The sequence below is a fragment of the Microcaecilia unicolor genome, chromosome 6 (assembly GCF_901765095.1).
Source record: "Microcaecilia unicolor chromosome 6, aMicUni1.1, whole genome shotgun sequence".
Lineage (NCBI taxonomy): Eukaryota > Metazoa > Chordata > Amphibia > Gymnophiona > Siphonopidae > Microcaecilia > Microcaecilia unicolor.
This window is the reverse complement of record NC_044036.1, coordinates 37,773,570-37,801,426: the sequence shown is the minus strand read 5'-3', so window position 1 is coordinate 37,801,426 and position 27,857 is coordinate 37,773,570. Positions and strand designations below refer to the sequence as shown.

Below are 27,857 nucleotides of genomic sequence, written 5' to 3'. Positions count from 1 at the left end.
ACAGTTATGTGCTAAGTGATAATGGAGTATATTTATTTATTTATTTATAGCATTTATACCCCGCTCTTTCCCACTCAATAGCAGGTTCAGTGCAGCTTATAAGGTATGGTACAAAGTAGGTCGGTGGTTCCCAAACTTTCTCGGTATAAGACACCCTTTAGAGGCATATTTTCAAAGCACTTTGGGAGGCTAAGTTCCATAGGTTTCTATGGAACTTTGGGAGGCTAAGTGCTTTGAAAATGAGCTTGTGTGTCAGTCATTTTTTCATGGCACCCCTAAATCAAAAGGAATAGTTTCAAAATAACATCATTACAACAGGCTTTGTTACCTTGTCCTTTTGTTTATATTAATCATACTATATCAGAGGCAAACAACATGCATACTGCCTTCAATATTTTGATTTTATTGATCTCAACATAAAAAATTAGTGCACTGTGATAATGTTCATAAATATCATTCAGTCTTAAAATCATATGTATCAGGGTCCCTATGTGGTTAAATGAGTAGTAGGCAAGGGGCCAATAACAAGGATGAGCCACAAACCTGCTCATTTGAGGGACAGGGGCTTTCAAGTGCATGGGGAAGGAGGAGGAGGGGGAAGGGTAGTGAGCACGGAAAAAAGAGAGGCAGAGATTTTGTGGGGAAATGAGGGAGAGGATAGGTGTGGGGAAAAAAGAGAGAAGGAGATTTTGTGGGGAAATGAGGGAGAGGGTAGGTGTGGGGAAAAAAGAGAGAAGCAGATTTTGTGGGGAAATGAGGGAGAGGATAGGTGTGGGGAAAAAAGAGAGAAGGAGATTTTGTGGGGAAATGAGGGAGAGGATAGGTGTGGGGAAAAAAGAGAGAAGGAGATTTTGTGGGGAAATGAGGGAGAGGATAGGTGTGGGGAAAAAAGAGAGAAGGAGATTTTGTGGGGAAATGAGGGAGAGGATAGGTGTGGGGAAAAAAGAGAGAAGGAGATTTGTGGGGAAATGAGGGAGAGGGTAGGTGTGGGGAAAAAAGAGAGAAGGAGATTTTGTGGGGAAATGAGGGAGAGGATAGGTGTGGGGAAAAAAGAGAGAAGGAGATTTTGTGGGGAAATGAGGGAGAGGATAGGTGTGGGGAAAAAAGAGAGAAGGAGATTTTGTGGGGAAATGAGGGAGAGGATAGGTGTGGGGAAAAAAGAGAGGAGGAGATTTTATGGGGAAATGAGGGAGAGGATGGGTGTGGGGAAAAAAGAGTAGAGGAGATTTTATGGAGAAATGAGGGAGAGGATGGGTGTGGGGAAAAAAGAGAGAAGGAGATTTTGTGGGGAAATGAGGGAGAGGGTAGGTGTGGGGAAAAAAGAGAGAAGGAGATTTTGTGGGGAAATGAGGGAGAGGATAGGTGTGGGGAAAAAAGAGAGAAGGAGATTTTGTGGGGAAATGAGGGAGAGGATAGGTGTGGGGAAAAAAGAGAGAAGGAGATTTTGTGGGGAAATGAGGGAGAGGATAGGTGTGGGGAAAAAAGAGAGAAGGAGATTTTGTGGGGAAATGAGGGAGAGGATAGGTGTGGGGAAAAAAGAGAGAAGGAGATTTTGTGGGGAAATGAGGGAGAGGATAGGTGTGGGGAAAAAAGAGAGAAGAGATTTTGTGGGGAAATGAGGGAGAGGATAGGTGTGGGGAAAAAAGAGAGAAGGAGATTTTGTGGGGAAATGAGGGAGAGGGTAGGTGTGGGGAAAAAAGAGAGAAGGAGATTTGTGGGGAAATGAGGGAGAGGGTAGGTGTGGGGAAAAAAGAGAGAAGGAGATTTTGTGGGGAAATGAGGGAGAGGATAGGTGTGGGGAAAAAAGAGAGAAGGAGATTTTGTGGGGAAATGAGGGAGAGGATAGGTGTGGGGAAAAAAGAGAGGAGGAGATTTTATGGGGAAATGAGGGAGAGGATGGGTGTGGGGAAAAAAGAGACGAGGAGATTTTATGGAGAAATGAGGGAGAGGATGGGTGTGGGGAAAAAAGAGAGAAGGAGATTTTGTGGGGAAATGAGGGAGAGGATAGGTGTGGGGAAAAAAGAGAGAAGGAGATTTGTGGGGAAATGAGGGAGAGGATAGGTGTGGGGAAAAAAGAGAGAAGGAGATTTTGTGGGGAAATGAGGGAGAGGATAGGTGGGGGAAAAAAGAGAGAAGGAGATTTTGTGGGGAAATGAGGGAGAGGGTAGGTGTGGGGAAAAAAGAGAGAAGGAGATTTTGTGGGGAAATGAGGGAGAGGATAGGTGTGGGGAAAAAAGAGAGAAGGAGATTTTGTGGGAAATGAGGGAGAGGATAGGTGTGGGGAAAAAAGAGAGGAGGAGATTTTGTGGGGAAATGAGGGAGAGGATAGGTGTGGGGAAAAAAGAGACGAGGAGATTTTATGGAGAAATGAGGGAGAGGATGGGTGTGGGGAAAAAAGAGAGGAGGAGATTTTATGGAGAAATGAGGGAGAGGATGGGTGTTGGAAGTTGTGACAGGAGGTCTGTGAGTGGCTTTGGCAGCTTAGCAACGTGCAAAAAATACCTGGGCTTGCTGGAGAGTGGTTTTTATGGTATCTGTCTTTCTCTCTCTGAACCCTCTGTCCCATTCGAGTATACCACCAGTGAGGGAAGGACTCAATAGAGGGAAACTTGTTGGGCCGGTGCAGGCAGCAATTATGAACCACCGCTGCACTGTTTCTCAGCTGCAGCTTTGGGTGAACTGTGCATTGCGCAGCAAGAAATACAATAAGCCTGTGGCGGGCGGCGGGGGGGGGGGGGGGCCAGGATTCACTGCTCTCGCAGACTTCTGCCTTCTACCACTACAGGCCGGCTGCATGGTGGTAGCATGCCCTTAGCACGTGCCCTTATTCAGCATCTCCCATCTCCCTCCGCTGCACCCTTAGAGGTGGTGGACAGTTTGGGAAACACTGGCGTAGGTGATAGCATTCTGTCCTTCAAAGAATAGAAAAAGGATCCAAATGAAGAAAATATGAAGCAACATAAGCACTGGCAAGTCAGATGCAAAGCATTAATAAAGAAGGATAAAAGAATATGAAGAGAAACTTGCCGTAGAGGCTAAAACTCATGGTAACAACTTTTTCAGGTACATCAGAAGCAGAAAGAATGCGAGGGAATCTGTGGTACCGTTAGATCACGAAGGAGCAAAAGGGGTGCTCAGGGAAGACAAGGTCATAGCAGAGAAACTGAATGAATTCTTTGCTTTTATCTTTATGCAGTGGCGTTCCTAGGGGGGGCGGACACCCGGGGCGGCGCCCCGCCCTCCCGGGTGCAGCACCCCCCCGATGCAACGCGGACCTCCCCGGGTACACACCGCTGGGGGGGGTGCCGCAGCGCCTGCTCAGAGTTCCCTGACTTCGCGCGTTCGCTGTAGCTCCCTCTGACCCGGAACAGGAAGTAACCTGTTCCAGGGCAGAGGGAGCTGCAGGGAACGCGTGAAGTCAGCGAACTCAGAGCAGGCGCGCGCCGCGGCACCCCCCAGCAGCGTGCACTCGGGGCGGACCGCCCCCACTGCCCCCCCCCCCCCTTGGTACGCCACTGTCTTTATGGAAGAAGATGTAAGAGATCTGCCTGTACCGGAAATGGTTTTCAGGGTGATGATGCGTAGGAACTGAAAAAAATCTCAGTGAACCTGGAAGATGTACTGAACCAAATTGACAAATTAAAGAGTAGTAAATCACCTGGACCGGATGGCATACATCCAAGGGTACTCAAAGAACTCCAGCATGAAATTGCTGATCTGCTGTTAGTAATATATAACCTGTCGTTAAAATTGTCCATAGTGCCTGAAGTTTGGAAGGTGGCCAATGTGACACCAATTTTTAAAAAGAGTTCTAGAGATGATCCGGGAAATTACAGACCAGTAAGCCGAGGGAAGGCTTGCCCCACCAATTTGCTTCATTTCTTTGAAGGCGAGAATAAACATGTGGATAAAGGTGAGCCTGTTGATGTAGTGTATCTAGATTTTCAGAAAGCTTTTGATAAAATTCCTCATGAGAGAGTCCTGAGAAAATTAAAGAGTCATGGGATAGGAGGCAAGGTTCTTGTGTGGATTAGGAATTGGTTATTGGACAGAAAATAGAGGGTAGGGTTAAATGGTCATTTCTCTCAATGGAGGAGGGTGAACAGGGATCTGTATTGGGACAGGTGCTATTTAACATATTTATAAATGATATGGAAATCGGAAAGATGAATGAGATGATTAAATTTGCAGATGATACAAAACTATTCAAGGTTGTTAAAACACGTGTGGACTGTGAAATATTGCAGGAAGACCTTAGGAATTCGAAGACTGGGTATCCAAATGGCAGATGAAATTTAATGTGGACAAATGCAAGGTGATGCACATTGGAAAGAATAATCTGAATCATAGTTATCTGATGCTAGGGTCCACCTTTGGGGGGTCAGCACTCAAGAAAAAGATCTAGGTGTCATTGTAAATAATACGCTGAAGTCTTCTGCTCAGTGTGCGGCAGCGACCAACCAAACTAAAGCACGTAATGGATATAACACAACTCTTCCGTTCTACGATTCCCTAATGTGGCTGTGCCACATGAACTTTATCTTACCACAACATCACTTTGTATTTGTTCACACCGGAGTCTGCAAACGCCCTTCTTTCCGGTACTATGTAAGCCACATTGAGCCTACAAATAGGTGGGAAAATGTGGGATACAAATGTAACAAATAAATTAAATAAATAAATAAAAGCAAACAGGATGCTGGGAATTATTAGGAAAGGGATGGTGAATAAGACCGAAAATACTATAATGCCTTTGTATCACTCCATGGTGCGACCTCACTTTGAGTATTGCATTCAGTTTTGGTCGCTGTTATCTCAAAAAAAGATATAGTGGAATTAGAAAAGGTTCAAAGAAGAGCGACCAAAATGATAAAAGAGATGGAACTCCTCTTGTATGAGGAAAGGCTAAAGAGGTTAGGGTTCTTTAGCTTGGAAAAGAGTTGGATGAGGGGAGATAAGATTGAGGGCTACAAAATCCTGAGAAGTAAATCGATTTTTTACTCGTTCCAAGAGTACAAAGACTAGGGGACATGTGAGGAAGTTACATGGAAATACTTTTAAAACAAATAGGAGGAAATATATTTTCACTCAACAAATAGTTAAGCTCTGGAGCTCTTTGCCAGAGGATGTGGTAGCAGCAGTTAGCGTATCTGGGTTTAAAAAAGGTTTGGACAAATTCCTAGGAAAAGTCCATAGTCTGCTATTGAGACAGACATGGGAAGCAACTGGTTGCCCTGGGATTGGTAGCATGGAATATTGCTACTATTTGGGTTTCTGCCAGGTACTTGTGACCTGGCTTGGCCAGTGTTTCGAAAACAGGATACTTGGCTAGATGGACAATTCATCTGACCCTGTATGGCTACTCTTATGTTCTTATGTAAAACTAGATGCGCACTTGGTACCTAATAGGAGGTATCAAATTACAGGATGGTGGGGGTGGGGGTAGTTTTCTTTGGTACCTCAGAAAAGATATAGATAGAGTGGAGGCCATATGATGACAATTCTCAAATAAATTTGCCTGGATAACTAACAAGCTTATTTTCGAAAGAGAAGGGCGTCCATCTTTCGACATAAATCGGGAGATGGGCGTCCTTCTCTCAGGGTCACCCAAATCGGAATAATCGAAAGCCGATTTTGGGCATCCTCACCTGCTTTCCATCGCGGGGACGACCAAAGTTCATGGGGGCGTGTCGGAAGTATAGCGAAGGCGGGACTTGGGCATGCTTAACAAATGGGCATCCTCGGTCGATAATGGAAAAAAGAAGGGCGTCCCTGACGAACACTTGGCCGACTTTACTTGGTCCTTTAATTTTTACGACCAAGCCTCAAAAATGTGCCCTAAATGGCCAGATGACCGCCGGAGGGAATCAGGGATGACCTCCCCCTACTCCCCCAGTGGTCACTAACCCTAAAAAAAAAATTTTTTAAATATTTTTTCAAGCCTCTATGCCAGCATCAAATTTCATACCCAGCTCCATGACAGCAGTATGCAGGTCCCTGGAGCAGTTTTAGTGGGTACTGTAGTGCACTTCAGGCAGGCGGACCCAGGTCCATCCCCACCCCCCCACCTGTTAAACTTGTGGTGGTAAATGTGAGCCCTCCAAAACCCACCACAAACCCACTGTACCCACATCCAGGTGCCCCCCTTCACCCATAAGGGTTATGGTAGTGATGTACAGTTGTGGGGAGTGGGTTTTGGGGGGCTCAGCACACAAGGTAAGGGAGCTATGTACCTGGGAGCATTTTCTGAAGTCCACTGCAGTGCCCCCTAGGGTGCCCGGTTGGTGTCCTGGCATGTCAGGGGGACCAGTGCACTACGAATGCTGGCTCCTCCCACGACCAAATGGCTTGGATTTGGTCGTTTATGAGATGGTCGTTTTTGTGCAGCGCTGCGTACGCCTTGTAGCGCTATAGAAATGCTAAATAGTAGTAGTAATGGGCGTCCTCGGTTTCCATTATCGCCGAAAATCGAGGATGACCATCTCTAAGCTCGACCTAAATGTTGAGATTTGGGCATCCACGACCGTATTATCGAAACGAAAGATGGGCGACCATCTTGTTTCAATAATACAGGTTTCCCCGCCCCTTTGCGGGGACGTCCAGAAAACTTGGGCGCCCCGTTCGATTATGCCCCTCTAAGTGGTTTCCTGGATAAATTCTCTAGGCTGAAGATTTCCCTCCATTAAGATGCAATTTAGTAACAAGCCACAAGGCGTTCACCTAAGCTACACCAGCTTTACAAAGGAAAGTATATGCACACTTTCCCTTTTACAGTTTCTTACAGAAAAGCATCCGTGTATTTCTACACCTGCTTTCAGGCTTGCACTTATTTCCTGCCTTATTTTACATGCCTAGGTACATAAATAAACCCCTCCCCCAGGAATGCCTCTACCTAGATCAGAAAAACAAGCTAATGCATAGATATTTCCAGGGGTGGAGAGCAGAGGTGGGACTGGCATTTAAGCATGCACTTTATAAAATACACATATCAGTGCCTGTTCTTTCTAGCAGATACAGTGGTGGAAATAAGTATTTGATCCCTTGCTGATTTTGTAAGTTTGCCCACTGACAAAGACATGAGCAGCCCATAATTGAAGGGTAGGTTATTGGTAACAGTGAGAGATAGCACATCACAAATTAAATCCGGAAAATCACATTGTGGAAAGTATATGAATTTATTTGCATTCTGCAGAGGGAAATAAGTATTTAATCCCTCTGGCAAACAAGACCTAATACTTGGTGGCAAAACCCTTGTTGGCAAGCACAGCGGTCAGACGTCTTCTGTAGTTGATGATGAGGTTTGCACACATGTCAGGAGGAATTTTGGTCCACTCCTCTTTGCAGATCATCTCTAAATCATTAAGAGTTCTGGGCTGTCGCTTGGCAACTCGCAGCTTCAGCTCCCTCCATAAGTTTTCAATGGGATTAAGGTCTGGTGACTGGCTAGGCCACTCCATGACCCTAATGTGCTTCTTCCTGAGCCACTCCTTTGTTGCCTTGGCTGTATGTTTTGGGTCATTGTCGTGCTGGAAGACCCAGCCACGACCCATTTTTAAGGCCCTGGCGGAGGGAAGGAGGTTGTCACTCAGAATTGTACGGTACATGGCCCCATCCATTCTCCCATTGATGCGGTGAAGTAGTCCTGTGCCCTTAGCAGAGAAACACCCCCAAAACATAACATTTCCACCTCCATGCTTGACAGTGGGGACGGTGTTCTTTGGGTCATAGGCAGCATTTCTCTTCCTCCAAACACGGCGAGTTGAGTTCATGCCAAAGAGCTCAATTTTTGTCTCATCTGACCACAGCACCTTCTCCCAATCACTCTCGGCATCATCCAGGTGTTCACTGGCAAACTTCAGACGGGCCGTCACATGTGCCTTCCGGAGCAGGGGGACCTTGCGGGCACTGCAGGATTGCAATCCGTTATGTCGTAATGTGTTACCAATGGTTTTCGTGGTGACAGTGGTCCCAGCTGCCTTGAGATCATTGACAAGTTCCCCCCTTGTAGTTGTAGGCTGATTTCTAACCTTCCTCATGATCAAGGATACCCCACGAGGTGAGATTTTGCGTGGAGCCCCAGATCTTTGTCGATTGACAGTCATTTTGTACTTCTTCCATTTTCTTACTATGGCACCAACAGTTGTCTCCTTCTCGCCCAGCGTCTTACTGATGGTTTTGTAGCCCATTCCAGCCTTGTGCAGGTGTATGATCTTGTCCCTGACATCCTTAGACAGCTCCTTGCTCTTGGCCATTTTGTAGAGGTTAGAGTCTGACTGATTCACTGAGTCTGTGGACAGGTGTCTTTCATACAGGTGACCATTGCCGACAGCTGTCTGTCATGCAGGTAACGAGTTGATTTGGAGCATCTACCTGGTCTGTAGGGGCCAGATCTCTTACTAGTTGGTGGGGGATCAAATACTTATTTCCCTCTGCAGAATGCAAATAAATTCATATACTTTCCACAATGTGATTTTCCGGATTTAATTTGTGATGTGCTATCTCTCACTGTTACCAATAACCTACCCTTCAATTATGGGCTGCTCTTGTCTTTGTCAGTGGGCAAACTTACAAAATCAGCAAGGGATCAAATACTTATTTCCACCACTGTATGTGCATACAATAACATCCACCTCAGATGTCTACTTTCCCCCTATGAGGAAAATCTAAAGCTGCAAGGACTCTTCAGCACGGAGAACAGACGGCTGAGGGGAGATATGATAGAGGTCTATAAAATACCGAGTGGAGTGGAACAGGTAGACATGAATCGCTTGTTTACTCTTTTCAAAAGTGGTCTCTGAGTCCCGATTTTGTTCATAAAGAAATATCCTATGTTTCTGTAATTAATCAAATTTCTCTTAGATTTATTATACATAGTAGGAGTCAGAGTTGGAGTCAAAGGTTTGGTGTCCTCATGGGGGCATGCATTTCCTCTCTGCCCTCTCTACCCCTTCCCTCTACCAAGCTTACAAACTTAGAGGTCTTTTTACTAAGTTGCAGCAAAAAGTGGACAATTCTCCATGTTCCGATTTAATAGCCATGGGACCTGGGCAAGTCGTCAAGTTTTTTCAGATAACATTTTTTTTAAGTACAATAGTTGAAACTGTTCAACTATTAAAGTGGAAAATATTGTTACATAGGTATATGCAATGATTAAAGCTCATGAGAAGGGTTCCCTGTTGGGATTAAAGAGAATCTTCCAGGATTTATAATGGTCCCTCTACTGTCTATGAGCACATATCTGCATGTATAGATTTTGATAATTTTTTGTGATATTTTTATAATATATTGATTCATGACTTATTATACTGTGGGGTTTTGAGGTAGATGTTACGTGACTGTTTCTCCCAGTGATTAATGCAATGTATGTACCCCTTGATTCAGTTTGCTTGTGCTAATATTGCCATTAGTGTGCGGCCATTAACAAAAATTAGCACATGAGACCCTTACCACTACCTATTTTGAAGGTGGTAATGGCTCACGAATCTTGCGCTAATCAGTTAGCATGCAGTAATGTAGTTGGGCTGATTTGCGCAGACATGCCTACTCTCCGCCCCAGACATGCCCCTTTGGCAAAAAAATTTACTTATTTTTAATATGTAGGTCACATGTCAAAAGTAACATGAGACACCTCAGCACCCCTTGCGGTATGCCATTTTAAGCTACAGTAACACATGTTAGCGCTTACCGCAGATTAGTAAAAGGGCCCCTTAATACCCTGGCTGGTGAGGATCCCCAATCTCTGTCATTGAAGATATTCTCAGCCAAAGGCCCAGGACCATCAGGTCACTTTGGCAGTAAGTGGCCACGCTCCCCCAGCTGCCGATGCTGGCACCTTAAGCATGCTCAGCTCCGGCTGAGAACGTCTTCAGATAGCGGGGCTTGGGGATGCCCATCAGCTACACCGATGGTGACCACCACAGCTAGCTTAGGCCTGAGCTGAAAGTGGACAGGAGCACCTGGGTTATGCCACTAGTCTGCTGCTTGTTTGTTGTTTCCGGTGTGGACATTTACTTCTGGCTTTACTCTTAGTTCCTCTTAGGCTTGTCCCTCATGAAACCATTGATCAGAATCAGCGTACTGGAGCTTTAATGAGCGAGAAAAGGGGCTCAAAAAGACTATAAGAGTGAGAGAGACTTCAAATGAGGGTGACACACTGTAATGTGTGAGACTTTGCATCTCTGAACTACACATGCACTCCGCACTCCTTTCCCCGTCTCTCCCCCCTCCCCCGCCTACCTCTAAGACGGGACTTCAACCCTGAGAGATGAAAGCGCACACACACACACACACACACACACACACACACACACTGTGGAAAAACACAAGGGCACTTTACCCACATGCAGTGTGGTCAGTTATCAAGAAACCCGCTTCCCTGAATAAAACAAGTGTTAAACTTGCGGAAAAGGCTTTGATTATCGCCTTCCACACATAATAGCCAGTTTTTTTTGTTTGTTTTGTTTTTAATATATTGCTGCCTACATGCTCTTGTATTCTCTATTCTTTGAAGCTCAGCTCTCCAGCTTTACCACCAAGGTTATTTGAAAGAGGTAGCAGAAAATTCTTTGTGGACTATAAGAGAATGAATTATCCTGTTCAGAGCATGTCATGCCAGCACAATAGGGAAACACTTTTAAGACTTTAAAGTCATGTAATACAATTCTAGGCTGGATCTTTCTTGTTGGAGGAAGCATAATGGGGGTTATTGAAAGAGGAAGGGGCAATATTTGACAACAGAAATCAGCATAACCTTTTAACGGTGGCAGTCATGGATGACTGCCCTTTGACCTGAAGAGATTATGTGGGGTTTCAAGGACAACAGCTGGAAATGAGCATGTGTGAATGAAGAACACAGATCTGAGGCCTCATACAAAGGGCTGCACAATCCCTGCCCAGATCAGAGGGTCGATTAGAAATTGTTTCCTGGGCCAGGCTTAGGAGCGTGTAATAATGAAAGTTTTGTTAACCCTTCTTGGTGCATGGGATCACCGAAAAACTATCACATGCCCTCCCCCTTTTGACTCCTGAAATTTGCACAAAGAAGATTTTTAAAAGGGGTATTTAACATTTTTCAAAATTGTATTCCCAGTAGGTTAGTAATTTGAATATATTATGCCATGAGAATCTGCCCTATCTGGCATTCTCTTATGTGTAGATTTATGGGGATAGTTATTAATGTCTGTTATGGCCATAATGTGCATTATATTACTGTAACATATGTTTAATATTAGTTACTGCAGGATACATGGTAATGATATGCAAAGCTTGCAAATGTATGGAAGACACCTCACTACTACGTAAATTGAATAACGCAGCTTGTGGCAAATACAGCAAGCTGCATTATCCCTGGAAAAAACAACGTTTTTTTTCTTGACTGGGCGCATTGGGCCACAGACAGGCATATTTTCAAAGCACTTAGCCTTCCAAAGTTCCATAGAAACCTATGGAACTTTGGAAGGCTAAGTGCTTTGAAAATATGCCTCAATTATTAGTAAGCGTGTTAAAGACATCCGGCAATAATTCATAATCTCCACCATCCCCCAAAGCCCAATCCCTAAAACCCATCCTCCCCTCCCCAACCCCCCCCCCCCCCCATCACATCTCCACATCCATCCAAAGGCCCTCCAACAATGACCACACAGGCGCACACCCTTCTGTAGCCCCCCCACCTGTAGAAATTCCTGGGGTCTCGGAAGTACAGAGCTAGTTGCACCTGCCCTTGTTGGTACCGGGTTCAAAACATCAATTAATTATATCAGTTGGTGAGATCTGAATGAGGGAATTGCTCTATGGCTGAACCCTTCAGGATTATTCTGTCACCAACAGAGCTCACTCAAGAAGCATGCCGGTCATCCTCTCTCTCTCCATAAAGTGTCCCAAATGAAACGTGGAAAATGTGAACCCTCCAAAAGTCACCAAAAACCTAATGTACCTATGTACAGGTGACACTTGCAGGTGAGATGTATACCTGAGACCTTGTATGTGACGTCCACTGCCCCACTGCTTAGCTAGGATGTCTTTGTGGCCAGTCTACAAAGAATGCTGGTAACTCCTACATTCTAAGGGCTTGAGTTTGTGCGATTTTTCACTTGGATGTTTTTTTCTTTTTTTGAAAATGGTAAAAAAAAAAATAGAAGCACTGAGCACAATAATGTCTAGCAAATGGCCATTTTCGGGAAAAAAAAAAAAAAAGTAGACATTTTTCAGGTTCAAAAATGGCCACATTCACCACTGGATTTCCAAAGTCGGATTTAGATGTCATATCGAAAATGCCCCTACACATTAGCTGCTATGCACAAGGCAGTTATGCCTGGAATAGACTTCCTGGACCTATACGTCTAGCTTCATCTCTACCTGTTTTCAAATCTATGCTGAAAACCCACCTTTTCACTATTGCTTTTGGCTCCTAGCCACTACTCAATTGCCCTCCCCCTTGTCCCTTCCTTCCTTCTCACCTTTACTTCCCTCACCCGTAACTGTCTCGTCTGTCTGTATTATTTAGATTGTAAGCTCTTTTGAGCAGGGACTGTCTCTCTTTATGTCATGTGTTCAGCGCTGCGTGCGTCTGGTAGCGCTATACAAATGCTAATAATAATAATAATAATAAACAAGGTTTTCTTATGTTGAGAGGAAAATGTGCAGTGATGAAAGGACTGTGTTTACTTCTGCTTGTGACCCTTTTCTAAAGGGAGGGGATCTCCATTAGCATTTGAAATGATGAAAGCGTCTGCTAATGAAAATGTTAATTTTACGTGACTATATTTATAGAAGTGCATTACCTCCATGGTCAAGCTGAAAGAAAACTCTAGAAAAGGCAGAGAATATTCAATAAAATATTAAGAGCCTATTTCTCAAGTTGTACTAAGTGTTTAATGCGGGCTTTTAAAGTGCTCTAACAACACAGAGCCTTAACTTTAAGGGGGACTTTTACTAAGCCGCGGTAGTGTTTTTAGCTTACGGCAGAAATCAGCTTGCGGTAAACGCCGAGATGCCCATTATAGTCTTCTGGGTATCTCAGTGTTTACTACCAGTTACAAACGCTACCACGGCTTAGTAAAAGGCCCCCTTGGTGCACACTCACCCCCTGATTCTATAATCCTGGCACACAAATGTAAGTTATGAAAATATAATTCTGCTCTAATTATCAGATATTAGTTTCGCACTTGAGAGAGCAGTCACAATTTGTCGTTAATAACTAGCCTCATAAGCCCAGGGTACCTTATAATTAGGACACCAACTGTAATGGCTATCATCATTGGCTCCACCACCAACCAAAAAAACTGCAGAAAAAAACTCCCGAGTTATCTCAAAAACAATACGGAGCAAAAACTCTGCAGTAAAAAAAGGAAGGTGGGGTTTAATTATTATTGACAAACTTTGAACCAAGTGCTCAGACAAATATCTATCATTTACCGCTGAAACTCTAAAGCTGGTAAATTCAATAAGAAGTCAAAACAAATATTTTTGCACTGTATTGTTTTTGAGATAACTTGGAGTTTTTTTCTGCAGTTTTTTTGGTTGGTGGTGGAGCCAATGATGATAGCCATTACAGTTGGTGTCCTAATTATAAGGTACCCTGGGCTTATGAGGCTATTTATTAACGACAAATTGTGACTGCTCTCTCAAGTGCGAAACTAATATCTGATAATTAGAGCAGAATTATATTTTCATAGTTTCTATAGTGTTTGCTCTATGCAGTGTAAAAACTTTTTTTGATTACACATAAATGTAAGCGCCATGTGCATGCTAAGCTTATAGAATACTGGTACTTACATGCGTGAAAGTTACATTTGCACACATATGTGTTGGAGCTAGATTCTATATATGATGCAAAAAAAAAGCACTATCCTTTAAGCTGTGCTTAAAAGTTAAGTTAAGTATAAATGCTATTCCACTAGCTTAGGAGTCCTTTTACTAAGCTGCGGTAAGTTCTGATGCAACAGGAGGTGCGACTGGACATGGGCTGTCTTTCAGCAATACTACCTGCGTCAAGAGTCCAATCCTCTATAATACTAAACTCCACAGCTTTAAAGTAAATACATACGTGCACCAAGAGCACTGGTTTAAAACAAATCCAAAAGGCACGCTCTCTGGATTTGTTTCACACCAGGGCTCTTGGTGCATGCTCAGTTTCACTTAAAGGAGCGTGCACAGGACGTCAGCAAGAAGAAAGAGCAGGGCAGCGAACGTGGCTAAGAAGACTTCAGCTGGCGGGGGTTGGGAAACCCCGCCAGCAAAGGTATTTGCGTTTTTGGGGGGAGCGACGAGGCGGTGAGAGGAAGCGGCGAGGAGGTGTGGGGGAGCGGCAGGGCAGCAGACTAAAATGTGCCCCCCACCTCGGGCTCTGGCCCCCTCCCACCGCGAGGTCTGGCTATGCCCTGGCCGAAACACGGCCCGTATTGAGTCGCACCTCAGGACTGTGATGTACTTTGAATAAATGTGATGGACTTAAGATTTGACTTCCTTGGATCATTCTTTGTTCCTTACTGTTGTGCTTGCTGCTTGGGTCTGACAGTATTCAAAAGTTATGCAGTAAAGTTCAACATTTATGCACTCACATTTACATCTGCCTTTTACATAGCATTAGCACCTGTATGTTGGTGTGTAAATGTGAACCTACCCTCTATTCTATAATGAAATCTGGGCACCCAGAAGCCCACATGGAATTTGCAGTCGGCACTCTGCATTTAGAATTGACCACTAATTGCCATGTTTATTTATTTATTTGCTGCATTTGTATCCCACATTATCCCACCTCTTTGCAGGCTCGATGTGGCTTACATTATGCCGCAATGGCAATCACCATTAACGGATTGAGAAGAACAGAGTATTATTACAATTAAGGTACATAAAGATATCAAGAAAATTAGAAGTAAAGAAATAATTAATTAATTCATATCAGATATGTAAGATGTAGGATAAAGTACAACGTTAAATAATAACAGTGTGATTAAAGTAACCAAATTAAGGAGTTCAGTGTTGATTAGTTCTAAAATAGGTTTGATGGTAAGTCTTTTACGAAGGATTCTTTTTATAAGTCTCATTGAAAAAGTTAGTTTTCAGTGACTTCCAGAAGGCTGTCAGATCGTGTGTTGTTTTTAAGGCATTCGGTAGAGCAAAATGTTCAAAATGAATGCAGAAATTCTTATTCGGGGATGTAATATGGGCAGGCAATAAGCCAGAAGTGCACTAATGAGGGCGTTATTGCCATGCGTTAACCACTAACGTAGCAGATCACAGGTCGCAATTAGCTATACCTTCAACGTTGCCAGTAACGCAAGGTAGCGATCATTCCTGTGCATTAAGTGCATGGCTGCCTTCCCCCAAATGCAGTTAACACTGAGGTTTACGTGTAGCATGCCTTAACTTTGGCGGTTAAGGTTAAAAAAACAAAACAACCTTAGCGCAATTTGGTTAAGAAAAGAGAGACAGGTCAAATTTTTTAAATACTCTTAAAAAGTGCACTCTGATATTTAAAAAATATAGGGGCCCCTTTACTAAGCCGCCTAGGCGCCTATGTGCGCTGAACGTGCGCCAAATTGGAGTTACTGCCCGGTTACCTGTGGCCCTTGCGGTAATTTCAATTTTGATGCGTGGCCGCTACGCGAGTTTGAAAAGTATTTGTTATTTTCTGGCGTGCGGAACAGACGCGCGCCAAGTGGCATTTGGCGCACATAGGTCATTACTGCCTGGATTCTTTACCGCTAGGTCAATGACTGGCGGTAAGGTCTCAGAACAAAATGGACGTGCGGCAATTTTGATTTTGTCGCATGGTCATTTTCAGCCAAAAAAAAAGCCTGTTTTCAAGTGTGCTAAAAAATGGATTGGCAAACGCTTAAAACCCGCGCCCACACTACCGCAAGCCATTTTTCAGCGCACCTTTGTAAAAGGACCCCATAATACTCTGAAATTTGCTTTCAGTATCAGATAATTCAGTATACAAACAACACTTGTTTCTAGACCGCTAGTGGGTTGTGACACAGCAAAGAGACTCACAGGATACATTTGCAATGAGCCTGGTTTGCCACTTAAGATCTTTTTCTTCTCAGATGCACAATACAGGAGATTTACGAACCAATCAGAAGTTTAACAGAATACATTTACTGCCAGCCACATTGACTACGTGTTTTTTTATTCAACTAGCCACCTGAACCAGCAGAGGGAGCAGGAGAGCATTTTGTGGCAGCCTTTAAAGATGATCTGGAAGCCCAACATTTCGGAGAACAAAAGATGTGTTAAATTAGCATTCATCTATTTCAAGCTAAGACTCAAAAGAGAATGGTAGAAAGGAAATATCATTACCATTGTATTCATTTGACAGCTTACGCGATAATATGCTCTTTAAGTGACTTCCAAAGTAGATTTACATAAAGATAAGCATCATGGAATATTTATGGTATCAGGGAATACAGACAGTTCTATAAAAAGCCTCCACCGTGGAACTAATAATACAGAGGGATTATCTGATTTACTTGCATATTTTGTGATGTTCTCATTACTCAGTAGATTACGCAGACATTCTTAAGAATTGTTTACCCCAAGAGGAAGAAACAATAAGGTCTTCATTTCTCCTAAGTGGAGTGGAGGAGTAGCCTAGTGGTTAGTGCACTGGACTTTGATCCTGGGGAATTCAGTTCGATTCCCACTGCAGCTTCTTGTGACTGTGGGCAAGTCACTTAATCCTCCATTGCCCCTGGTACAAAATAAGTACCTGAATATATGTAAACCACTTTGAATGTAGTTGCAAAAACCTCAGAAAGGCGGTATATCAAGTCCCATTTCCCTTTCCCTATTTGAGATTCTACATGGAATGTTGCTACTATTGGAGATTCTAGATGGAATGATGCGACTATTTGTCTTCAAGTGTAGGCTTAAAGCCCACCTCTTTGCTACTGCTTTCGACTCCTAACCATGACTCTCTTATTCAACACCCTCACTTATCACCCCTACCACTGCAATTTCCCCACCCCTAGCTGTCTGTTCGTCTGTCCAATTTAGATTGTAAGCTCTGTTGAGCAGGGACTGCCTTTTTCATGTTAATTTGTACAGCTATAGAAATGTTTAATAGTAGTAGTAGTAGTATTTGAGATTCTACATGGAATGTTGTTATTCCACTAGTAACATTCCATGTAGAAGCCTGCCCTTGCAGATCAGCAACGCAGCTGCGCAGGCTTCTGTTTCTGTGACTCTGACGTTCTGCACGTATGCAGGACATCAGACTCACAGAAACAGAAGCCTACGCGCCTGCATTGCTGAGCTGCAAGGGCAGGCTTCTACATGGAATGTTGCTAGGCTTCTACATTGAACGTTGCTAGTGTAGGAGTAGCCTAGTGGTTAGTGCAGTGGACTTTGATCCTGGGGAACTGAGTTGAATTCCCACTGCAGCTCCTTGTGACTCTGGGCAAGTCACTTAACCCTCCATTGCCCACCCCCAGTACAAAATAAGTACCTGAATATATGTAAACCACTTTGAATGTAGTTCAAAAACCTCAGAAAGGCAGTACATCAAGTCCCATTTCCCTTTCCCTAAGAGGGAATGATGCTCTCACTACTACTACTTAACATTTCTAAAGCGCTACTAGGGTTACGCAGCGCTGTACAATTTAACATAGAGGGACGATCCCTGCTCAAAGAGCTTACACTCCTTAAGACTTAAACTGTGGTTTCTGCTTTTCATTGCTATTTTGTGATCCATTGTCCACATTGTGGGGATTCTGTGGAAAGGCTGGTCTCATATGTTAAAGGACTGTTTCATGACCTTTGAAGATCCACCATGCAACTAGTTGAATATGCCACCCCTCATCCTTCCTCCAGCTGCGAATAATAAGCATTTTTAATGGCTTTTAATGAGAACTCTAAGCTTGTCAAGTTGCTGAGCCATTCGATATGGTTTGGAAATGCTAACAAAGTCATTCTTGGCTTTCTCCACCACAAAAATGCTTCCCTTCATTTGTTCTCGATAGCCATCAGTCTGTAAAATCTACCTGCCACAAGTCTGCTTTTAGAAAATGGTAATAAAGCAGTGTGAGGTTGTTGGACTTTTGCCTGATACTGTGAATCAGAACACATTCAATGGCATTTTTCTTTTGTAACAAAGTTTATTTTCTAACTATATCTATCCTTAGTTCAGTTCAGTCACTCTTCAAGTTACTGATGAAATATTTTTCCCACTTTCCAACATGGAGGAACGAAAACTAACACTTGACTCTCATTTTCAGATTCTGTTACTTCTGCATCAGAGGAGCCAAAATGCCTTTGCTTCTTGTAAGTTTGGAAAACACGAGCGTGGCTACAGTATTATTCCCAGAACTTTGCATCCCCCCCCACCCCCACTTTAAGGGTCTGCAGATAGAAATCTCCACAAATCCGTGCTCTTCCCTATTAACCAAAATAATGGAGAATGTTTTGGAGTCCCCTGGCTTGAATGTAATACTGATGATCTGATCCTGCTCATTAAGCTTTCTGCCATTGATGCAACTTGTGTGGTACACGCAGGAGAGGACTGGCAAGATTTAAGAGCAAATATCACTTCACGTGTTGTCCACAAAATGTACACAATTTAGATTTCAGATTTACTCACCTGTTTCAAATCCATGCTCAAGGTGAGTTACCAACATGCATACAAGTTCTTTGAAAAAGTAGATTGCATATAAATTCTGCTTAATAATAGAGTTCTATTATTATTATTATTGTTATTACATTTGTACCCCGCGCTTTCCCACATAATGCAGGCTCAATGCGGCTTACATAGTAATTTGAAATACAAAGTTAATAGAATTTTAATAAAACACTGCAGTCAAGGAAGAGACGTTCTGTCTGAAGGGGTGGGGCACTGGATGGAGAAGGAAAGCCGCAGGGTACCTCACGCATGAGTTCAAAGGTAGGATGGGGGAGCAGTTTGAGATTGAGATTGAGGGGAGTGGTGCCGGATCACGGATGGGGAGGAGAGGGGAAGAGATGGCAGACCACAGGGAGGGGACTGGTCCCCGAATGTGTGTGACGGGTGCTCAGTGTGTGAGAGCAACCGAATGCGTGTTGACTTGGTGGACGGGATTCCCATGGCACACCTGGGGAGTAGCTGCGACACAACAGTTGAAAAATGTTGCCCTCTCCTCCCACAAATATCATGAAGCTAAACACCTGAAAGTGTTTTGTAGCTGGTTAGCTACTTCCTCCACAATATCAACATTCACCCTCTCATAATTAAAGTCCCCCCCCCCCCAAATGCTCTGTAAGGTTGTTCACTACTAATAATGACATGAGTTGAGATGTATCACAGATCCCACCACAGTCCATAAAACCAGATATGGACCACGATGTCCAGGAATTCGAATGAGGAAGGCACCACCCTCCCCCCCCCCCACACACACACTCTCTCCCCAACTACATCCAAGAGAAAGAGAGACATGTTGCTAACAATCAGTAATAAAAAAGAATTAATTGGGTTATCTGTAAAAAAATGTATTAAAATATATACAGTATATACTAGTAAAAGAGGCCCGTTTCAGAGCAAATGAAACGGGCGCTAGCAAGGTTTTTGTCGCCACCCCCCTCCCTCCCTGGCCAACCCCTTCGTTGTTCTGCCATTGCTCCGCCCCCAATGTCATGACGTTTGACGTGAGGGCGGGGCCCGGAGCGATTTCCACCCCGCCTCCCTGCCTGCCAACCTCTTTCGTTGTTCTGCCATTGCTCCGCCCTCGAGGGCGGGGCCCGGAGCGATTTTGGTGGCTTCACCACCACGAACCTTCGAACCTTTTTGAAGGAAGTCAGGGCTTGGCTTCACTGATGTCAGTGTCCTCAGAACGTTGAGGGTGAGTTTTATTATAGTAGATAATATATCAGATTTGAACCTAACCTATCAGATTTTTGGAACCTAACCTTTCTGCCTGACCTATCAGATTGCTGTGTACATTTGTCTCTTAGATTGTAAGCTCCTTGAGCAGGGACTGTCCTTCCATGTTAAATTGTACAGCGCTGCGTAACCCTAGTAGCGCTTTAGAAATGTTAAGTAGTAGTAGTAGTAATTTAGATTTAGATATTGCCTTTTTCAACAGTATTTCTGTGTGAGTTTGTTGATTAAAAAAAAATGCATCTCCTACTGAAGCTTTCAGCAAATATACATCTGAGGTACTGAAACTTTCAGGTAATGCTTGCTCCCAGTTTACCAAGTGTTATTATACTCCAACCAAGCCTCCTATGAAATCAGAAGAAATATCGGAAGCTTCATTGAATTCTATTGATAGTTTGAAACATCTAGGAGACAGAACATTGATGAACTTGTCAGCAACCCTGATTCTTTCTTTTTTGGTAGAATCGGATCGTGATAACATTCTGAATTTATACTTTAAGAACAGATCTCAGGCTTTTCACAGCTCTCAGGTTTGGGCTTTTCCAGATATAGCCGGGGCTACTTCAAAGAAGTCATTAACAATTCCTGATACTTGGGTCCAGAGTACAACAGATTGGTGCAAGTTTCCTTCTAAAATATTCTTGTTAATGTCTGGTTTATTATAATAGAGTGAAATGGGACTTTTCAACCATTTTATTTATCTTTTTTTTCTGTGCGATAAGACTCCTAAGGCTAGATCTAGACAAAATATGGACAGTATTGAGGTATCCTGCGGTAAGTTTCAATTGGCATAGTGCTAAAATATATTTTTTATTTTTGTGTGGAGGGGGCATGTGCGGGGGATGGAGAGTGGGCATTCCAGCGCTAATTAGCACATCCACATCATTGTATGCTAACCGATTAGTGCAGGATTACCACGTGAGCACTAACCACCTACAAAATAGGTGCTGGTAAGTGCCCCCGTGGTAATTCTTTTCAATGGCTGTGCATTAATGGCGACATTAGGGCATGGCTATTGATAGAAAAAAAAATAGAAAATCGGCCATTTTAGGGTTGCAGTAAAATTGGCCTTAGCAAGTGGGAAAAACCCGCATAAGGGCGTGCTAAGGCCAATTTTTAAGAACATAAGAACAGCCATACTGGGTCAGACCAATGGTCCATCTAGCCCAGTATCCTATTTCCAACCGTGGCCAATCCAGGTCACAAGTACCCGGCACTATTAGTAGCACTATTCCATGGTAACAATCCCAGGGCAAGCACTGGCTTCCTCATGCCTGTCTCGATAACAGACTATGGACTTTTCCTCCAGGAACTTGTCCAAACCTTTCTTAAACCTAAATACGCTGACTGCTGTTACCACATCCTCTGGCAGCAAGTTCCAGAGCTTAACTGTTATTTGAGTGAATAAATGTTCCCTCCTATTTGTTTTAAAAGTATTTCCATGTAATTTCATTGAGTGCCCCCCTAGTCTTTGAACTGTTTGAAAGAATGAAAAATCGATTTACTTCTACTTGTTCTACACCACTCAGGATTTTAAAGACCTCAGTCATCTCTCCCATCTCTTTTTCAAACTGATGAGCCCTAACCTCTTTAGCCTTTCCTCATATGGGAGGAGTTCCATCCCCTTTAGCATTTTGGTCGCTCTTCTTTGAACCTTTGCTAATTCCATTACATCTCTTTTGAGATACAGTGACTAGAACTGAACACAATACTCAAGGAGAGGTTGCACCATGGAACAAGACGGAGGCATTATAATATTCTTGGCAGGGGCGTAGCTAGATGGCCAATTTTGGGTGGGCCAGAGCCCAATGTGAGCAGGCATGGAATTCACTGCCCCCCCCCCCAGTCCCCCTCCGGTTTGCTCCTCTCTCCACCCCTCCCTGCCCACAAACCCCAAATATTAAATACTTGAGCTTGCGGGATCCCCAAACCCTGTCAGCTGAAGATTTCCTCCTCCTCCTCAAGCAGCCAGCAGCACTTGCATCAAACTGATGCTGCTGCTGGCAGGCAGTCCATGCTCAGTGCTTTTGCATGTGCGAAAACTGAGCATGTGCAGAAAGGCCAGTCTATGTCAGCTCAAGGCAAGTGCTGCTGGCTGACATTTGGAAGAGCGCTGGCTGCCCAAGGAGAGAACATTTTCAGCTGACAAGGTTTGGGGATCCCCACCAGCCACAGCAAGTGTCACAATTTTGGGTGGGCCTGAGTCCAAAGTGCCCACCCAGGCCCACCTGTAGCTACGCCACTGATTCTTGGTCTTATTTTACATCTCTGTCCTAATAATTCCTAGCATCCTGTTTGCTTTTTCAGGTGCCGCCGCACATTGGGCAGAAGATGTCAGCATATTGTCTACAGTGACACCTAGATCTTTTTCTTGAGTGCTGACGCCTAAGGTGGATCCTAGCAACAAGTAACTATGATTCAGATTATTCTTTCCAATGTGCATCACTTTGCATTCGTCCACATAAAATTTCACGTGCCATTTGGATGCCCAGTCTTCTAGTTTCCTAGGGTCTTCTTGCAATTTTTCCCATAGACAGCTGACCTAAGGAATCTGGATAAATCATCTGGGTAGTGGGTACCAGACTGAATATTGCCACTATCCAGATAGCGTCACTGAATATCCTGATATTTTTTTTTATTTGCATTTAAGATTCAAAAATAACATACAATGTTAATCGGGGAAAAAAAAGGATAAATAAAGAAAGGCAACATTCTATGTAAAGAAAAATTTACAGCTTGTAGGCCACAACTTAAAGACAAGATACAAGGAAAAAATTCTGAATTAAATTCAGGTAACAGAAGCAAAGAGCAGGGGAATGGGGAATGCCCTCAGCCAGAGATCTCAGCATTTAACATTCTATTGGATAACCTGGGCTGAATTATCACTACTTTCTTTAGCAACTATTAATTCTACCAATTTTTTGGGCTTCATAAATATATAATTAACAGAATCCAGAGAGATTACACAACGACATGGAAAAATTAATTTAAAAGTGTCCCCTAAAGCAAGGGTTCTAGCTTTTAACTTCAAAAACTCTTGACGACGAGCCTGTGTCTCTCTGGTTAAATCAGGAAAAATGCGCACTGCTTCCCCCCAAAATTTGCCATTCAAATGACGGAAATACACTTTAAAGGTATTCATCTTATCCATTTCAAGTGCATAGGAAACTATAAGAGTAGTTCTCTCTGTTATCAGTTCTAAAGAGTTTTCTAGAAACTCTGTTAAGTTCATCTCAGGTTGATGTGGTGAAGAATTCAGGGGATCAGGTTTTTTTCCAGTTATGTACTGCAGCCGGACTAGAGGGAGAAATCCCTCTGCTGGAAATCCAAGTATTTCTGTATAATATTTACGTAGCATATCCATAGCAGGTATTATTGGCGATTTGGGAAAATTTATGAACCGCAAATTATTCTTCCTCCCTTGATTTTCGAGAGATTCTAGTTTTCTAACTAGAACCTCTCTATCTTTAACCACAGAGCCGGCAAAATTCTGAAGTACCGAGAGTTCAGTCTTTAAAGTTTCCATTTGTACTTCCTGGACTTGCATTTTCTCAGCGAACTGATTCTGAACTTGTTTCACATTAGCAAATTCTTGAGTAAAAAAAGTAGTTACCTGAGAAAGTAGAGTACTCATGCCCTGGATAACGTCCCATATAGAATCTAACGTTACCACATGTGGTTTCTTCAGCTCCAAAAACATCGGTGCAGCTCCCGTTGGCAAAGGGGTAGAGGTGGTCAAAACCTCGTGTTGTTGATTACCAATTGGGGAAAAGGTTCCGACAAGGCCTCCTGAAGACAGTGGAATCTTCTCCACTTCGGGCGTTCCTACCGTCTTCTGCGTCGGGTCCGTACTGCTTCGGATTGTGGAGGGGTGGTATTCCCCGGCGGACTCAATGAGATCGCCTCAGCACTGTTTCCCAACGATGTCATCGGGGAAAGCTCTGAAGCAGGCCCCCGCATTACCGACGGTTGAATCCCAAACTGTTCCAGAGTTGCTTGGCGAGGAGGGGGATACACCCAGGTACTGAGGAGGCCACCTCCTTGGGTTTACCCTTCCGTTTCCCCATGTCCAGCACAGGGTACGATCCAACTTCTAGTGTCCCAATCTAGTAAGTCGGGAGCTCAATCGCACACGTCCGTTCTATTCGGCCATCTTGTCCCCCTGATATTTTTTTTAACGACCATAACTGGTGTTTAAAAAAAACAAAACAAACAAAGACCACTGTCCACAGTCGAAGAATACTGACCCAATTGTTTTCACAGGAGAATATCTCTAAGATCAAGTTCCGTACTTAAAAAATTCTAGTTTAATCAGCCCTAAACCCACTTACCTCACTCACAGAGTTCTGGGATTGAAGTGGCTTGTTATTTCAAACACTGTACTTTTTCTCTTAGGCTAAGGAATGTCAACTTTTCTGATAAGGCAAATGCTGACACTTAAAAATCACAAACCTGAGATTCCATCTTTTCATTGCCCTTTATGTTCCCAGAAAATACTCGTAGTATGGCTCAGAATTTCTTTTAGTCAGTATATATATAAAACAGCTTTTTTATGAGGCTGAGTCAGGGCTGTGCTGTATAACCTATGAGAGAACCCCGTTGATGGAAAAAAGTTTGACACATTACCGAGGGCCTTTTCTTTAACATCAGATTTTTTTTTCTGCTATTGCACTCATTTTTCAGGATACAGGCACACTCTGAAGATGTGTCAGTTATATATCTGCTGGTATGAATGTTCCAATGATAGTGCATATCTCAGCTGTTTTGTGAACAAGTGAAATACCAGTTCAAACTGACCGGCTCAAGATTTATGGCAATGTGTTTCGAATTTCCTATTTCTCTCTTTGCCTCAGAGACACTCGTTTACTGGTATAAAATCAAAAACACTCATCCATGGATAACTCTTGGGCAAAAATACCATATATGTTCGAATATAAACCAAGATATTTGGGCCAAAAAAAGGCACCAAAAATTGAATCTCGGTTTATATTTGAGGCCTACCTCCCTCTCACCTCGTACTGTCTGACGTTCCTCCCATTCCCTCCTTCCTTGTGGTGTCCCACCTATACCACCACTGCCTGCCTGCCCCCCTTGCTCTCACTTAGTCCCTTCTTCTCTCCCCCCCCCCCTGAACACGCCCAGAGCTTCCACTTACTTCCTCCTTCTGTCCCTCCCCCCAAAGAGACATCCCCATCCCCCTCCGGCCTACCATACTGCTCTGGTGATCTAGTGGCAGGTTGGGGTAGAAGCAATCCCCACTTCTTCCTGACCATGTCATCTCTGTGGTAAAAATGGGTGCTATGACTTCCAGTGGCAATCTCCTGCGATTGCTGTTAGAGGTCACAGCAGCCATTTTGGGATTGGAGCTGGCATGAGGGAGAAGAGGACGAATGCTAGAATATAAACCCTTGGTTTATATCGGAGTTAACATTTTTCCCCTAAAGAAAGGGGGGAAAATGTTATCTCAGTTTATATTCGGATGGGTTTATATTTGACTATATATAGTAATCCTCTGCATTCCTCAGTGCAGTGCATGAAGGTATTTAAAAAAAAAAAAAGTTTATATGGAAGGGCTGTTACTGCACACACATTCAGAGTCAGGAAACTTTACTGACACAAAAGTAATACATTTAAGGAATAATTTTATAACGTTAAGTGCGTACTTTCCACTGCACAGAATTTTCAACGCAAAAGTATACCTGAACTTCCACTTTCAAACTTACGCCAGGAAACTATGCACTCATGTTTACTCCTGCTACGGGGAGCGCACAATTTCTCTAGGTTAAATTACACATACATTCTTGGATTTTCAAAAGTACACACCTAAGGGTAAATGATGCCCCCTTCCCCCATCGTACCCCAGCCTTCACTCAGGAATCCCTCTTCAAACAGCAGTAAACTTTGCGTTAGTATTCTATAATAGGTTTGGCTACTACTACTACTATTTAGCATTTCTATAGCGCTACAAGGCGTACGCAGCGCTGCACAAACATAGAAGAAAGACAGTCCCTGCTCAAAGAGCTTACAATTGTGGTGCCTGAGTTATACAATTGCCCTGACAACCCTTTAATAAGTCATAGATTTATATACCACCTTTCTGTGGTACAAACAAAGCTATTTTCATATATTATAAGCAGGTATTTTTTCTGTCCCTAGTGGGATGACAATCTAAGGAGGTTTTTTTGTACCTGGGACAATGGAGGGTTAAGTGACTTGCCCAGGGTCATATTTATTTATTTATTTGTTGCATTTGTATCCCACATTTTCCCACCTATTTGCAGGCTCAATGTGGCTTACATTGTTCCGTGATGGCGATCCCCAATTCCGCCAATATAAGAACATAAGTGATGCCATACTGGGACAGATCAAAGGTTCATCCAGTACCCTGTTTCCAGCAGTGGTCAATGCAGGCCACAAGCACCTGGCAAGATCCCAAAATAGTACAATACATTTTATGCTGCTTATCCTAGAAATAAGCAGTTGAGTTTTCCAAGTTCATCTTAATAATGGCTTATGGACTTTTCTTTTAGGAAATTAACTAAACCTTTTCTAAATCCTGCAAAGCTAACTGCTTTTACCGCATTCACTGGCAATGGGAATCAAATCCAGTTCCCCAGGTTCTCAGCCCTTTGTACTAACCATTAGGCCACTCATCTACTCTTTTACAGGATCGTACTGCATGTCCCCCGGTTGCCTAATTCTAGGTGCTCAGTTCCAGAACTGCTTCTCTGCTTTCCTTTATTGAATACCACCAAAGTGGGTACACACGTGCTTATCATTGAGGTGTAAAACCCCTTTGCCAGTGGTGTATCAAGGGTGGGGCGGTGGGGGCAGTCTACCCTGGATGCAAGATGCAAGGGGGTGCAGGGAGCAGTCACGCGGCTCCATCTGATGTTACTTCCTGTTCTGGGGCATGGAGCCGGCGGAGCCGACAGCTACGTAACTGCTCCCTGCACCCACAGGAGGTAAGAACAATGCACTTGAGAGGGGGGGAGGTAATGCACCATGGGGGGGGGGGGGGTGCAGCAGTGATCCTCCCCAGGTGGCAACAACCTAGGAACACCAGTGCCCCCCCCCCCCCCCCGTTTATGTACTGGTGATGTGTGGCAGAACATCTATTTTCCAACCATAAATGTGTAAAATATCAACAAGGCAGCACGGGTAAACATGCTTGCTGTCACATACACATACATGTTATGAAATTGCAACATACATGTTTGTTGGTCATTTTAGAAAAATAAACGTGACGTTTTCCTATAGTAGTCACAGAGCCCAGTATCCCTTGTCAGTTTCGTATTTGGTGAGAGGGATTAAGGGGGCATCCTCAACAGGAGAACGTTCTGAAACCTCTACGTCTTGGACAGCAGTCGTAAATCCTTATGTCAATCTGTTTGAATATACGCAGGCATTCCCCTTCTGAAATGCGGAATGCACATTTAATTTTTAGCCCCACTCTAGTCCTTCCCAAAACATGTCCAAACCTTGCCCCACTGTCATATGAACATTTTTCAGTTTTAGATGTGTATCTCCCATGTTTGTAAAATTGAGATGTAGATGTGTAAGCAATATGCCAGCTTATGCACGTCTACAATGCAAACAGGGCTTCTAAAATGGCCGCCTTAACATAAGCCCCATTATTGTAAGGCCTAGCCCAGTGAATTCCAAACTTTTATCCGATATGACTCACTACATTAACACTTAAACATGATACAGACATTTAAATACTTGAAAGGTATTAATATAGAAACAAATATTTTCCAGAAAAGGGCCACGAATTGAGGTTGTGGGGTGGTAAATTCAGGAGTAATGTCAGAAAATTCTTTTTCACGGAGAGGGTGGCTGATACCTGGAATGCCCTCCCGAAGGAGGTGGTAGAGAAACAAACTGTGGTGGAATTCAAAATGGCATGAGATGAACTCAGAGGATCATGGCCTAGTGGTTAGGGTGGTGGACTTTGGTCCTGGGGAACTGAGGAACTGAGTTTGATTCCCACTTCAGGCACAGGCAG

At 43.5% G+C, this 27,857-nt stretch overlaps 1 protein-coding gene across 4 annotated transcripts in view; it reads right to left on the bottom strand.

Annotated features, from left to right (window-relative positions):
* The window catches only part of NFIA (nuclear factor I A), a 649,330-nt gene that overhangs the window by 245,062 nt on the left and 376,411 nt on the right, over positions 1–27,857 (bottom strand). The gene's annotated exons all lie outside the window — the stretch shown is intronic.